The sequence below is a fragment of the Triticum aestivum genome, chromosome 2B (genome assembly GCF_018294505.1).
Source record: "Triticum aestivum cultivar Chinese Spring chromosome 2B, IWGSC CS RefSeq v2.1, whole genome shotgun sequence".
Classification (NCBI taxonomy): Eukaryota; Viridiplantae; Streptophyta; class Magnoliopsida; order Poales; family Poaceae; genus Triticum; species Triticum aestivum.
The window spans coordinates 49,539,232-49,556,174 of NC_057798.1; positions in this window are offsets into that span (position 1 = coordinate 49,539,232).

A 16,943-nucleotide genomic window follows, 5' to 3' on the forward strand; every position below is an offset into this window, starting at 1 on the left:
TTCTGAGTCCGGCAAGCAAACCTTCATACTCTGCGGTATTGTTCGTTGCTTGCTCCTTGGGAAAATGCATCTGAACTACATACTTAAGGTGCTCTCCGGTGGGCGCGATAAGCAGCACGCCTGCGCCGGCGCCTTGCAGCGAGAAGGCACCATCAAAGTACATCAGCCACTCTTTGCTTGCCTCTTTGACGGGGATGCTTGTTTCCGGAGTTTCTTTGTCTGGTGTCGGCGTCCATTCCGCTATGAATTCTGCCAATGCTCTGCTCTGTATAGTGGAAGTACTCTCAAACTTGAGGCCAAAGCTTGACAGTTCCAGTGCCCACTCGACAATCCTGCCGGTTGCTTCTGGATTTTGCAGTATCCTCTTCAACGGAAAGCGAGTGACAACTGTTATCTCATGTGCCTGGAAGTAATGGCGCAGCTTTCTCGAGGCCATGAGAAGGCCGAAAAGCAATTTCTGTACGCCAGAATACCTTGATCTAGCCCCCTGTAGAAGGGAACTGACAAAGTAAACTGGGCACTGCACCATTTTCCTCTGCACCTCCTTGCATGCCTGCGCAGACTCAACTTTGTCGGGGCCAGAGCTTGTCGGAGAAGCCCCATGCTTGTCGCTGGATTCACTTGCCGCGGTTGCTGGCTCATCGTCCGCCTCCCTCTCCGCTACTAACGCAGCACTAACCACTTGATTGGTTGCTGCCAGATATAGCAGCAACTTCTCTTGTGGCTTAGGTGCGACAAGTATTGGAGTGGAGGACAGGTACCTCTTCAAGTCCTGTAGCGCGGCCTCCGCTTCTGGAGTCCATTTCATCGGACCTGCCTTTTTCAATATTTTGAAAAACGGCAAGGCGCGCTCTGCGGACTTAGAGATAAATCTGCTGAGAGCAGCCACGCAACCGGCAAGCTTTCGTACATCCTTGACGTGCTTTGGTGCTTCAATCTGCTCGATGGCTTTGATCTTGTCGGGATTGGCTTCAATCCCCCGCTGTGACACAAAGAACCCGAGAAGCTTGCCGGAAGGGACTCCGAACACGCACTTCTCGGGATTGAGCTTGAGGTTGATCCTGCGCAGATTTGCAAAAGTTTCATCTAGATCTTGAATCAGAGTAGCCTTGTTTTTGCTCTTGACCACTATATCATCCATGTAGGCTTCCACATTTCTGTGCATTTGCGGCTCAAAAGCACGGTGGACTACCCTTGCGAATGTTGATCCAGCATTCTTCAAACCGAAAGACATCCGTACGAAGCAGTATGTGCCACATGGGGTGATAAATGCGGTTTTCTCTTCATCCTCTTCTGCCATGAAGGTCTGATGGTATCCTGAGTATGCATCAAGAAATGAAAGCAAATCACATCCGACTGTGGAGTCAACAATCTGGTCAATACGCGGCAAGGGAAATGGGTCTTTGGGACAAGCTTTATTAACATCAGTGAAGTCAATACAAAGTCTCCATTTTCCGTTAGCCTTGCCAACAACAACAGGATTGGCCAACCACGTGGGATGGAGCACTCCTCTGACAAGGCCTGCTGCTTCCAACTTCTTGATTTCTTCTGCGATGAATTCTTGGCGCTCCACTGCCTGCTTCCTGACTCTCTGCTTGACGGGCCGTGCATGAGGACAGACGGCAAGGTGGTGCTCGATTACTTTCCTGGGAACACCGGGGATATCAGATGGTTGCCATGCAAACACGTCGACATTCACCCGCAGGAAAGCAATGAGCGCGCTTTCCTATTTGGGGTCAAGAGTGGCGCTGATGGTGAAGGTACCACCAGTGCCATCCTCCTTGGCGGACACCTTCTTAGTCTCAGGTGGAGCTGCCATTGCCTTCTTACACTTGCCAGTGGAGCTCGATGGTGCGTCCTCGACAGTAGCGCAGCACTCCGAAGAGGTGCGCTTGCCGGAGTAGGCATCAGAGCTCTTGCCGGACTTGGTCTTCTTCTTCCCTCCGGGAGGTTCAGCGGCAAGTGTCTTGCGCTCAGCCGCGGCTGCCGCTTCCCGGTAGATCTTGTCGGCACAGATAAGAGCATCCTTCTTGTCGCCAGGGACAGAGATGACACTTATTGGGCCTGGCATTTTCAGTATGTTGTACGCATAGTGAGATGCTGCCATGAACTTGGCGAGTGCCGGACGGCCAAGGATTCCATTGTAAGGTAATGGAAAGTCGGCAACGTCAAACGTGACTCTCTCAGTCCTGAAGTTCAGCTCGCTGCCAAATGTGACCGACAGCGTGATCTTTCCCTTCGGCTTGCTTCTTACCGGGCTGATTCCTTGGAATGTGCCGGTCTCCTCGAGCTCGCTGTCAGGGATCTGAAGTTTCTGGAGGACCGCGGAGGATATCAGGTTCAAGCCAGCCCCGCCGTCAACTAGCATCTTCGTGACCTTGAGATTGCGGATAGTTGGAGAAACCAACATCGGCAAACACCCGACCGCAGTTACGCGATCAGGGTGGTCCTCAATGTCGAAGATGATAGGTGCGCTGGACCATTTCAGGGGCTTGCGTGACTCTATGGATGGCTCTGCTGCATTCACTTCCCGCATCCACTGCTTGAGTTGGCGGTGCGAAGTATGCAGAGAGGAGCCACCGTCAATGCACAGGACCTCTGTGGCTTTCTGAAATTCCTGCTCGTCGGCCTCGTCATCATCCATGTCTTCGTCGTCGTCGTCGTCTTCATCCTTGTCACGGCCGCGGGGAGGTCTGTCTCCTTGCCGCTGCTTGGCCTTGCCGCGGCGTCCTCCTCGGCCGGGACGTTTCTTGCCGGATCCACCAGTTCCTTCCTGGGCCTTCTCCTTGTCGCGCCGCTCGTACTCAGCTTTCTGTTGCTCAATAAGCTGTTCGACTTTCTTGCAGTTCTGGAGATCGTGACCCTTGGTGCGGTGAATCTTACAATACTGCTTGCCGGAGCTGTCCTGCTTGTCGGCGGCCGCCACAGGCTGGGCCTCCTTGTCGGAGCCACCATCTTTAGCTTCCTTAGCGCCACCTCCGTTGCCGGTCTGCTCGACAGCTAGCACTTCCTTGCCCTTTTTCCTTCTGTTGTTCCGCCGCCGGCGTTTCCTTGTCGGGGCGGCATCCTCACTGTCGGATCCTCCTGCTCCTGTACTCTCTCCGGGGAGCCTCCTCCCCTCTTCAGCGCATGCACACTTGTCGGCCAGGGCGTAAAGCTCGCTGACGTCTCTGATCTTACACATCGCCATCTCCTCCCTCATCCTTCGGTTTCGCACGTTCTGATGGAAAGCGCTGATGATCGCGGCGGGGTGGACGTCTGGGATGTTGTGCTGTACACGGCTGAATCTCTGAATGTACTTGTGCAGTGGCTCTCCTTCCTTCTGGGCGAGCAGATGAAGATCGCTCTCTTGGCCATGTGGCTTGTGGCCGCCTGTAAAGGCGCCGACAAACTGATGGCATAAATCTGCCCAAGAGGAGATGGAATTGTTTGGCAAGTGCATGAGCCAGGACCTGACGTTGGGCTTGAGTACCAGCGGGAAGTAGTTGGCAAGGATCTTGTCGTCCCGTCCCCCGGCAGCCTGCACTGCGATGGTGTAGATGCTGAGAAACTCCGACGGATGCGTCTTGCCGTCGTACTTCTCTGGTACGTCTGGTTTGAAATTCTTTGTGCTGGGCCACTGGACTTGCTGCAGCTCACGGGTGAACGCAGGACAACCTCCCGCGTACGGCAGATCGCCTGGTTCCCCTGGTGCATGCATGTCAATAGAGGGCCCAGCGCGCTTGTCGGATTGACGTCGCGCTTCTCTTCGGCGCTCGATGCGGGTTCGAGCGTCTTCTTGTTGTCGTTCATGGAGAACTTGGCGCTGGTCGCGACGAGCTCGTGGGTCCGACGACGCGGCGGAGCCGCTGTCGGGGTGGACCCAGTGAGTCGGCGATTTTGGCCTTCGTAGTGGAGAGTGCATGGAAGTCGCACCTCCCCCGGTCTTGTTGCCATCGGCTCGCGTCCGGCTGTCCTGCCGCGGCAGCGAGGTGCTTGATTGCCGCGCAGTGTCGCCGTTGGCGAAGCCGATGAGGCTCTGGATAGTGGCCCTCCATTCGTCGGTCTTGTCCGCCGTCGGAGGATAGTCTAGGAGCAGTTGAGCTCGCGCCAAGGCTTCTGCTGGAGTGGTGGGCGGCAGAGGTGAACGGTGCGAGCAGTGGGGCGTGCTCGGACTCCTAACCACGTTAGAAGGAGCAGTGCCTCGTCCAGGCGACCGTACTTCACTCGAGCCAGCATGTTGACGTGCATGTTGGTCTTGAGCGCCACGAGAACCACCAGCTTGATCTTGGCCCAGCAGACGTATGGCGCTGCGAACGCCATGACGCTGCTGGTCCCGCGCCTCCTGAGAGGGGCGCGGTGCGCGCATGGGCGCCGAGGTCTGTGCCGCCTTGTCCTTGGACTTGGCCGCACTGAGGGCTCCCTCGTCAACGCCCATTCTTCCGCTGGCGTCCACTCCACCACCCGTTTGCTCCGGAGGCGGTGAAAGCGACGCAGACGGAACAGCTGCCTCCGAATCCTTCTTCTTCAGTGGCATGTCGATGAAGACGATGAAGATTTAGCTCTCGTGCACGCCGGATCGGGTTCGCACAATCTCGATGCCCCCTACCTGGCGCGCCAAAGATGTCAGGGAAACTGATCCACCAACACCTATGGGGACCGGGCCCCTTTCGGTTCGGAGGGGGGCGGAGGCCGCGCAAAGAGCGGATCGAGGCAGTACACGCGAGCAGTTTTACCCAGCTTCGGGCCGCACGGATGCGTAAAACCCTACTGGTGCTTGTTTGTGTGTATTGAATTCTTGCTCAGGAGCGATGGACGCTGCCAGACCGAGCGTGAGAGTGTTCCTGATGTTTCGAATGAGCCGAACCCCCTCTACGTTGCGCTTGGGCCTCCTCTTATACTTTCAAGGGGTCACCGACAGGTGGCAACGTAGACTAGAAGGGTAAAAATGGAAAAGGATGCGGTAGGTGCAGCTACCGCTACTGTGGACACAATGCACCCTACCTAACTCTGACGGCAGGGGACAAGGTCATTGAATGCCCGTCTGAGTTGCCTAAACAGTGCAAAAAGTGACCGTTAGGAGCGCCACCGTTTGCCACGATGGCCTTCTCTTCATCTCCGCTTGCCACCGCGTACCCCTGGCTGCACAGGCTCCCGCCACGCACCCCTGAGGAAGCCTCATGGCGACACGCGGATGGGTGCGCTGGACGTGGGTACAGAGTGGCAGCGGGCCCCCGGCGAGTACCTTGTCGGGGTCGTCGTCTCGTCGAGTCCAGAAGCTTGTCGCTCACCGGACCTTGCCGGGACGTGCGGTGCATCGCGGCAAGTTTCTTGAAGTGCCATGGTTGGCCTTCCCGGCAAGCTCCTCTTGTCGGGGCCTTGTCTCTTCCCGGCAAGATCCTCTTGCCGGGGCCTTGTCTCTTCATCTTGAATGCTTTGTTCTTGAATGGCTCCAAAGGAACCCACGGAGGACCCTGGCGGTCGTCCGGCAATCCTTGCTGCGCGGCGTTGCAACTGCCCGTGCACAAGTTTGGGATACTAGGGTACCCCTACTCTAGTACACCGACAAGCGAGGCTTGGACCATATTTATATCGCTTGCCTTCGCCTGTACTTCCTGAACTACCTCGACTCGTACCGCTACGCACCAAAGCTGTGGGATGTCTCTTCTGCGATTGCTGAGACGGCGGAGATGACTGACGTGGAGTTGGACCAGGATAAGTGGCCTGACGATGTGCCGGACATGAAGCAGGAGGTGTGGCCTGACACGGTGCCGGACTTGAAACCGAAGAAGTGGCATGACGCTGTGCCGGGCTTGAAACCGGAGGAGTTAGCTCACGCGTTTGGGGACTTGGAGGAGGTGGCGGACTTCGAGGAGGAGTCGTCTCACGCGTTCGTGGACTTGGAGGAGCGGGAGTCTGCTGACTCGGTGGCGGACTTCGAGGAGTCGGCAGACGACGCAGTGTCGGTGGACTTCGAAAGATGATGCAATCCTTTCTCCATAGGATGATACGATGTATGGCCTCTCCCAGTGTGCGCTCGTCTTCACCTCCAGGAATGTCAAGCGTTAGCCCCGAATATGGGTCCACCACTTCATCAACCATGACACGAGTATAGCCCTCTGGAATCGGGATGCAATGGTAGGTTGCTTCGGGGGTAACTGGAAAAGCAACGCCGTCCGCCACTTTCATGGATATGTTCTTCATTTTGGAGTGTAGCTCGCAGTTAGTGTTCTCTATGATGTCATCCATAGGGTATTTATCTAGCAGTGTGTTGCCCGGCGCAGAACCAACGCTGCTTCTCGACATGGATGGGACGGTGCTGTCCAATGCTGGACGATCATCCGCTTGCTGCTGCCGCTGCTGAGACCCCCTTTCCTGGCTAAGTGAGTCGATCTGCTGTTGCTGCTGCTGGAATTTGAGTGCCAGGTCCGCGTGCCTTGCTTCTAGGCCTTTAAGGCGTTCTGCGTCCTGCTTCCTCTGCTCCTCCTCCAGCTTCCTTTTCTTCTCCTCCTCCATCTTCCTTCTTGCACGGATCATGTAGTCCTCGTTCCATTCTGAAAAGCCCTCATACCAGGGAATAACGCCCATGCCTCGTGTTCTTCCCGGGTGTTCAGGATTTCCCAGGGCGCGCGGAAGCTCATCGTTCTCTCTGTTGGGCGTGAACACCCCCCTTCAAGCTTCATCTATTGCGTCAATTATTTTTTGTTCGGCTCCTTTTAGACTTGCCTTCTTTGAAACTCCGCCTGTCTTTGGGTCCAACGCTCCCCCATGCGCATAGAACCAAGTTCTGCACCTGGGGGGCCAGTGCCGGGTAACCGGAGTGACCCCTGCATCCTCCATCTCTTGCTCAGACTTATCCCACTTAGGTAATCCCACCGCGTAGCCACCTGGACCCAGCCTATGGAACTGCGTCTTTCTTGCGGCATTTGCCTTGTTTTTCATTGACCGTTCCTTAGATATTTCTGAATCCTTGAAGGTCACGAAATCGTCCCAGTGCTCTCTTTGCTTCTCTAGTGTTCCCGTGAATTCTGGAGTCTTCCTTTCATTAGCGAGGTAGTTGGCCCATACAGTTTTCTTGTGGGTGTTGAATGCAATTGCCATCTTCTTAAGAGCAGCGGCCTTGACTTTTCTCCACATCTGCTTCAGTGAAATGATCTGGTAGGGTGAAATGTTCCATCAGAGATTTCACAAGGTCTTTTTGGCTCTTTTGTCGACCCAAGTAACACCTGGACGTTTAGTCTTTGGCCTCTTTCCATTCTTGAAATGGAGATCGGCGAGTTTGTCCTTCACAAGAACTCCGCACTGATGAGTCCACTTGTTCGCAATGTTCTTAGGCGTGAGGGGTTCGCCACTAGGTTTGATGGATTCGATGTGGTACTTTACACCATCCTTCAACAATCTGCTCGGGCCTCGCTTTGTCTTGCTGTCTGTAGAAGCAGATTTGCTCGATCCGGAGGGCTGAAAGAAGAAAGATCGATTTGTTAATATATCTTCAATCGAAAAACATGTGATGATCACGATGATGCATGCTTATATAAATATACCTCGCCGGTAGTGTTTGTTATTTGAAGATCAACATTGTCTGTGTCATAATCATAATCATAGTTCATGACTTTATCAGCTCGGTCGTCGAGATCGAATATCTTTTCATCACCCTCTCCGGTATTGTTAAGATATTGGGAGCCGTCATCTGCTTCATTCAGATCATCTAGCCTGTGAGGGCTGCGTATGATGTCAAACAATTCCTCTTCTCTCTCTCTGCCGGTATTGTCCACCATAGCTTTTAATTTACTAATAATACAGAAGAAATATAAAACAATTTAGTATTCAAATTACAATGCATGGATGCAATTAATCAATAAGGAAAAAGTGAATCTTGAATACATCCTCTCGAATATATAATCTCGAATACATCATCGTCTTAATATATATAATCTCGAATACAGCATCTCGAATATTATATATCGAATACATCACTGGCTAGGTACCTAATAAAGATCGAGTACTACAGAAGAATCTAGGGCGCCACTCGCGGTTCCTGGGGCGCGGGCGGTGCACACCCAAAGAGAAGGAACCATCACAGGATCATATCTCCAGTCATCTGCCCAAAGAACCCGCCAAGTAGTGGAGAACCTGACGTCGTCCATAGCAGCCATGTAGCGATGGACATGCTCATCTTCCTCCCTAAAACGGCGACGCACCACCTCCGGCGGGGCCGGCTGCCTCTGCACCAAATGTGGCCCACGCAAATGCCACCAAAGAAGATCATGGTCGACGATGGGACCCGAGGTCGGGTTCCTCACCAAGCGGCGCGCCCCTCCAGGTAGCACCTCCCAGTGCCAGCCCGGCGGAGCCCAGTCCCGGACATGGGTCCCCTGAAGCAGGACGTCGTCGCGAATGGGTCGACGGCGAGGATGCGGGCCGGGCATATCGTCGAGAACAAATACTATATGCCCGCAAAAAGTAACATTTTTTAAAATTCTATATATAAATATGCAAATTCTATATATATGCAAATTCTAACAATTTGACATTAATCTAATTCATCTAACTAAAACTAATTCTAAAATTTCCTGATTATATAACTAACATTTCCATAACAATTCTAATATTTATATAACTAAAAACAAAAAATGCTAACATTTCTATAAATATTCTATAACTAAAAAACAGAAAACATTTATAACATTTCTATAAAACTAACATTTCTAATATTTATATAACTAAAAAACAGAAATAATTTCTAACATTTCTATAACTAAAAAACAGAAAAATTTATAACAAACAAACTAATGTGTGTAGTGTGTGTTTGTGTGTGTAGTGTGTGTGTGTGTGTGTGTGTGTGGACATGGCGGTCGGGGTGAGCTCACCGGCGAGGCGACGACGGGGCGGCGACGGGACGGGGCGGCGGACAACGGGGCGACGGGACGGGTGGGCGACGACGGGGCGGGGCGGGGCGCGACGACGGGGACGACGGGGACGACGGGGACGGGATGGCCGGGCGGCGACGTCGACGGGGGCGGCGACGAGGGCGGGACGGCCGGGGGTCGGCGACGAGGGGCGGGGGCCGCAACGATCGGGGGCAGGGCGGCGCGACGGAGGGAGGAAACAAAGGGAAGAGCATAGGGAAACTGAATTTTTTTCAAGTGTTGTATATAAAGGATGGACCTTTAGTACCGGTTGGAGCCACAACCGGTACTAAAGGTCTGTTTTGGCCAGGCCAAGCGGCGGGAAGCGCACCCCCTTTAGTACTGGGTGGTGGCTCCAACCGGTACTAAAGGCCCTCCCTTTAGTACCGGTTGGAGCCACACCCGGTACTAAAGGGGTGCGCTGGCTCCAGGCGGTGCGCAAGTTTAGTCCCACCTTGCTAGCCGAGAGGCTACCGCACTGGTTTATAAGCCCCAGTGCGGTAGCTCTCTCGAGCTCCTCTCCTAAGCAGGCCTACTGGGCCTACCTGTCTTCTTCGCCCAGTGGGCCTACTGGGCCTTTGCGGGCCTGCATCCTGGCCCAACAAAAGGTTGTGTTTCTAGTCGTATGCAGGCCGCTTTGGCCCAGTAGGCGGGCTTTTTTATTTTCTAAATTTTTTTCGCTTTATTTATTTTGTTTTATTTATTTTTGAGTTGTTTTTTGCTGTATTTAGAGTTTCTTTGTGAATATTTTTTCTTTAGGTACAAAAAATTACAAACTTTCTGTTAGTGCCGGTAGTTTTCAAATTTGAATAGTTTAAATTTTGAATTATTTGAAATTTGTGTGAATCACTAGTTTGTGAATAACTTAACTTTGAAAAAAGTTTTTTCAGTGATTCTTTTTTCTTATGTTTAATATTAGTGTGTTTTATCATTATATTCAATTTGGTAATGCTTAGGTTATTTAAAAAATGAAATGCCTTTGTAACAGTTCAGTTTTGTACCCTGATACTTCGAAAGAGATTGTCCATTTTGTACACGAAGTGCATCCAGTTTTTGCCGTAACCCTCTCTACTTTCTTGCACATGCTATTTGTATGAAATTATGATACCATGCCAACTTTCAACCTTTTCTGAGTTCATTTGAAATGCTTTTCAATTTGAAACACATAACTACCCTAACTATTACAGACATTCCCTCCTGGGTGTGAAACACAGAAGAAAGTGATGATGGTGAAGCCGATCACATCCCAGATCTTTGGGTGTGAAACTTTTTCTTCGCGTGTGTCCCTTTGCGCCGTAGCCATGGAAAATCTTCATCATTTAACTGGATGCTCGGGTCAATATTCACTGTGAATGGAGCAATTTCATCAAACTTTTCATAATCTTCTAACATGTCTGTCTTGTCATCCACTCCCACGATGTTTCTTTTCCTGAAAGAACTATGTGGCGCTTTGGCTCGTCGTATGATCCATTCACTTCCTTATCTTTTCTTTTTCTCGGCCTGGTAGACATGTCTTTCACATAAAAACCTGCGCCACATCATTGGCTAGGACGAATGGTTCGTCTGCATACGCAAGATTGTTGAGATCCACTGTTGTCATTCCGTACTGCGGGTCTTCCGTTACCCCGCCTCGTGTCATATTGACCCATTTGCACCGAAACAAAGGGACCTTCAAATCACCTGATCCATAGTTAAGTTCCCATATGTCCTCTATGTAACCATAATATGTTTCCTTTCCCGTGTTGGTTGTTGCATCAAAGCGGACACCACTGTTTTGGTTGGTGCTCTTCTTATCTTGGGCGATCGTGTAAAATGTATTCCCATTTATCTGGTACCCTTTGAAAGTCATTATATTCGAAGATGGTAACTGGGACAACGAGTACAGGTCATTTTGAATATCGCCATCATTCAGGGCACGTTTCTGCAACCAACCGGCGAAAGTCCTCGTTTGTTCGCGTGTAATCCAGTCGTCAGACTTCTCCGGGTGTTTGGACTGTAGAAAATTCTTGTGTTCCTCCATATACGGAGCCACCAAGGCGGAATTCTGTAGAACTATGTAGTGTGCTTCAGTGAGAGAATGCCCGTCCATACATATTATTTGATGCCCTCCTAGCGTGCCTTTTCCTTCCAGTCTGCCCTTATGCCGCGATTCAGGAACACCAATCGGCTTAAGGTCAGGAATAAAGTCAATACAAAACTCAATGACCTCCTCATTTTCATGGCCCTTCGAGATGCTTCCTTCTGGCCTAGCACGGTTATGAACATATTTCTTCAAGACTCCCATGAACCTTTCAAAGGGGAACATATTGTGTAGAAATACAGGACCCAAAACGTTAATCTCTTTGCAAAGGTGAACTAGGACGTGCGTCATGATGTTGAAGAAGGATGGTGGGAACACCAACTCGAAACTGACAAGACATTGCACCAAATCATTCTGTAACCTTGGTATGATTTCTGGATCGATTACCTTCTGAGAGATTGCATTGAGGAATGCACATAGCTTCACAATGGCTAATCGAACGTTTTCCGGTAGAAGCCCCCTCAATGCAACCGGAAAGGAGTTGCGTCATAATCACGTGGCAGTCATGAGACTTTAGGTTCTGGAACTTTTTCTCTGCCATATTTATTATTCCCTTTATATTCGACGAGAAGCCAGATGGTACCTTCATGCTGAGCAGGCATTCGAAGAAGATTTCCTTCTCTTCTTTGGTAAGAGCGTAGCTGGCCTGACCCTGATGTATGCCGTCTTTTCCGTGCATACGTTGCTGGTCCTCCCGTGCCTCTGGTGTATCTTTTGTCTTCCCATACACGCCCAAAAAGCCAAGCAGGGTCACGCAAAGATTCTTCGTCACGTGCATCACGTCGATTGCGGAGCGGACCTCTAGGTCTTTCCAATATGGCAGGTCCCAAAATATAGATTCTTCTTCCACATGGGTGCGCGTCCGTCAGCGTCCTTCGGAACAGGTTGTCCGCCAGGACCCTTTCCAAAGATTACCTTCAAATCCTTGACCATATCATGTACATCAGCACCAGTACGGTGGCGAGGCTTCGTCCGGTGATCCGCCTCACCTTTGAAATGCTTGCCTTTCTTTCTTACGGGATGCCTGTCGGAAGAAATCGACGATGTCCCAGGTACACATTCTTCCTACAACTATCCAAATATATACTGTCAGTATCATCCAAACAGTGCGTGCATCCGCGGTATCCCTTGTTTGTCTGTCCTGAAAGGTTAGTGAGAGCAGGCCAATCATTGATGGTCACGAACAGCAACGCCTTTAGGTCAAATTCTTCCTGTCCGTGCTCATCCCACGCACGTACACCTGTTCCATTCCACAGCTGTAATAGTTCTTCAACTAATGGCCTTAGGTACACATCAATGTCGTTGCCGGGTTGCTTAGGGCCTTGGATGAGCACTAGCATCATAATGAACTTCCGCTTCATGCACAACCAAGGAGGAAGGTTATACAAACATAGAGTCACATGCCACATGCTATGGTTGCTGCTCTGCTCCCCAAAAGGATTAATGCCATCTGCGCTTAGACCAAACCATACATTCCTTGGGTCACCTGGAAACTCCTCCCAGTACTTTCTCTCGATTTTCTCCACTGCGAACCGTCAGCGGGTACTCTCAACTTTCCGTCTTTCTTAGGGTCTTCTGCGTGCCACCGCATCGCCTTCGCATGCTCTTTGTTTTGGAACAAACGTTTCAACCGTGGTATTATAGGAGCATACCACATCACCTTGGCAGGAATCTTCTTCCTGGGGCGCTCGCCCTCGACATCACCAGGGTCATCGCGACTGATCTTATAACGCAATGCACCGCATACCGGGCAAGCATTCAAATCCTCGTACTCACCGCGGTAGAGGATGCAGTCATTAGGGCATGCATGTATCTTTTGCACCTCTAACCCTAGAGGGCAGACACCCTTCTTTGCTTCATACGTACTCTCGGGCAATTCGTTGTCCTTTGGAAGCATATTCTTTATCATTACCAGCAACTTTCCAAATCCCTTGTCAGATACACCATTCTCTGCCTTCCATTGCAGCAATTCAAGTGTGGTGCCCAACTTTTTTTTGTCAGCTTCGCAATTCGGGTACAACAATTTCTTGTGATCCTCTAACATGCGCTGCAACTTCGTCCTCTCCAGATCACTTGCGCAGTTTCTCTTTGCATCGGCAATGGCCCGACCTAGATCATCAGCGGGCTCATCTGATGCCTCTTCTTCAGCTTCTTTCCTGCATTGCCGGCTCAGCTTCTTCCCCCATTGTTGTATCATCGTATTCAGGGAACCCATGGCCAGGATAGCCGTCGTCGTCCTCTTCTTCTTCATTGTCTTCCATCATAACCCCTATTTCTCCGTGCTTGGTCCAAACATTATAGTGGGGCATGAAACCGGACTTAAATAGGTGGACGTGAATGGTTTTTTCTGTAGAGTAACTGTGACCATTCTTACAGCCAGCACATGGACAAGGCATAAAACCATCCGCCCGCTTGTTTGCCTCAGCGGCCCGCAGAAAAGTATGCACGCCATTAATGAACTCGGGAGAGCATCGGTCATCATACATCCATTGTCGGCTCATCTTCATTACACAACACCAAATAGACCAAATTAATACAAGTTCATACATAAAGTTCATACATAAAGTTCATATACAACACTTAATTAAATGCAACATACAAATAACTCTCTAGCTAAAGAATTTAAATGCAACAACAAATGCGATGAAGATCGCAACTAAGGTAACAATTGATCCAACAGCATAATGATACCAAGCCACACTATCAATGGCATATTTTCTAATCTTTCTAATCTTCAACCTCATTTTCTCCATCTTGATCTTGTGATCATCGACGACATCGGCAACATGCAACTCCAATTCCATCTTCTCCCCCTCAATTCTTTTCAATTTTTCTTTCAAATACTCGTTTTCTCTTTCAACTAAATTTAACCTCTCGACAATAGGGTCGGTTGGAATTTCCGGTTCACATACCTCCTAGATAAAAATATCTATGTCAACTTGATGGGCATAATTTGTCATAAACACGAAATGCAACAACTAGTTTTAAAAGAGAATATACCACATCCGAATCATAACAAGGACGAGGGCCGACGGGGACGGATATCAAAACCATGGCACTATGTATAACAAACAACGTACGGGTAAGATAATTATACGAGTAACTATATATCCAAATCACATAAACATCAATTTGGTAATGTAAAACATTCATGAACAAGAGCCTCACCAGAAGGTGGTGCCGGCGACGGGACGGTGCGGGCGATCGACGGTGGTTACGACGGAGATTTAGAAGGCACTAAGTAAACCACACCTACATATGCAAACTAAGTGTTATTTTTGACCTCAAATTGCATATAAATCAAATACTAGCAAATATAATTATTCCTCCCAAATTAATCACTATACAAAGCATTGCAAGAGCTAATATAGCAATGAGAGTTGAAAGGACAAAGTTGCTAACCTTTGTGATCATTTGAATGGATGGGGGCCTTCAAATCTTGACAAATTTTGGGCAAAATTTGTGAGGAGCTCGAGGAGAGAGGGGAAAAAACAGAGGAAGTGAGGGGAAAGGGGAAGAACAGAGTGGCTCGGGGGGACGAAGGGTTTATGTACGTCGACCTTTAGTACCGGTTTGTGCCACAAACCGGTACTAAAGGTGCTAGACGGGCCCCAAACTGACAACACCCTGCCACCACCCTCCTTAGTACCGGTTCGTGGCACGAACCGGTACTATAGGTTCGCCACGAACCAGTACTAATGAGAACGGCCGGCTAGCCATTGGAACCGGCACTAATGGACACATTAGTGCCGGCTCAAAACCAAACCAGCACTAATGTGTCTCATATTAGGTCCTTTTTCTACTAGTGCCTCAGTGCAGATGCAATGGATGCTCCATTTTCTACGTTAACACTAATAGAGTTCCCAAGTATTACATTGAGGCAAAGAAGACTATGTCAGATCTGGAATCGAATTATTTACAGATAGATGCATGCCCCAACTGTATAGAGATAACTAATATTTCTATCGTTTGTCAGAACAATCATGTTGCATAACAACAACGATCATTCAAAATATTACTTAAATTGGTGTTTAACGTTAAGTGTGTTTATGACCTCAGTGCAGCATAACAACAACGATCATTCAAAATATTACTTAAATTGGTGTTTAACGTCAAGTGTGTTTATGACCTCAGTGCAGATGCACTGTATGCTCTATTTTTTCTTATGTTATTTAGGGCATTTCCGAATAGTAATAGAGTTCGCAACCAAGCTGACAGCTTGGTAAGTTAACATAAAAAAAGTACTCCCTCTGTAAACAAATGTAATACTTTTTAGTTCACTACTTTAATGACCTAAAGAGTCTTATACTCCCTGTTTTTGCAGTTCAAATTAAACTGCAAAAACGTCTTACATTCTGCGATAGAGGTGGTATTTGTTTACAGAGGGAGTACCTAATAGAGTTCCCAAGTGACACTAGTAGAAAAAGGACCTATAGTCCCGGTTCGTAAGGGCCTTTAGTCCCGGTTCATGAATCGGGACTAATGGGTCGTTACTAATACCTCCCCCTTTAGTCCCGATTCAAACACGAACCGGGACAGATGTGCCCTCCACGTGGCCGGTGCGCCGAGCCCAGGCAGGGGGGCCTTTGGTCCCGGTTGGAGGCATCAACTAGGACCAAAAGGCCTCCATGCGCCAGCATTCCAGTGGCTGGGGTTTTTTTTGAAAGGGGGGGGGGGGTTGGGGGTTTTGGGGGGTTAATTTAGGTGTTTCATATATTGTGTTAGCTAGCTAATTAATAGAGAGAAGTGTCCTCTCTTATGTCCGTGCTTGGTCGACGCTACGTACTATACGTAGAGAGGCCCTCGACACGCTAGCTAGTAAGAAAATGAAGGGAACCATTAAGTACAGAAGTTCGTCATGCATACCGAGAGAAGTGATCGATCGACCTCTCCTTCTCCGAGAGATTGGTCGAAAACAAGTTTTCGTATTATCTATCCGACGCTACTGGCTACATACATATACAATATGTAAGATCTCTTAATTACAATCCCCTAGCAATTGAAATCAACTTGCACATGGTATTCTCCGGCTTTATTGATGACGTGGTCAAGAAAGAATCCCGCCAATTCCTCTTGAATTGCTTTTATGCGATCTGGTTCTAGGAGTTCATTCCGCATCTGCCACATCTAATTTGAAGAAGGGGGTTAATTAATACATATATATGAATGAAACTCAACAGAAATGATGGTGTAATAAAATGAAATTGTGAATATTATTGCTTATGCACTTCATATTGTCTTTTAGAGTAGCCCCGCTTATTTTTCAAAGTCGCGTTGTGGATGAACTCGCACACGTAGTATCCACAGAAATCATTCCCTTGTTCCTGCCACAAGCACTTTACAAGAAATAGAGGTCAATCAAACTGATAATGAAGCATTATAAATGGCATTGATGAAAGTATAGCTATAGAATCAACGGGAGATGCGCGCAACTAGCCAGCAGTAGTACTTACTTTCGGGCATGTATATCGCAGCTCCTTCGGTAGTCCCGGAGCTTCTGCGGTGAACTATTTCCAAACCCTGAAAGACAAAGAAAATAATTATTATTACTTGAGATATCAGGAAATGAACAAAAATTTGCCGATATGGTGCGATAATGATCGATTGAACTTACTTGTTGAGCAATTCAGTGATTTCCGCATAGGTTTCGGGATCTTTTCGTCTCGAGTCTAAGACGGTTACTAGTCCCCGCTCAAGCTTAATCTCCAGAAGAACATAGTGGTACCTGCGCACGCATGCATAACTCATCAATTACATTACTATAACCTCGCTCGAGTAATAAGGGAAACCGAATATGCACACGACAGTAACACTCACTCGCCGTCGTAAGGAAAGAGTATGGTATCTTTGTTTTGATTTTTGATCAACGATTGTAGCAAGTTATCCTCGGCCTCTTTGGCGTGCTTTTTAACCAAAAATTTATCTATGATATTTGTGTTAATGAACCCAATATCATAAATTTCCTATTTTTTGCA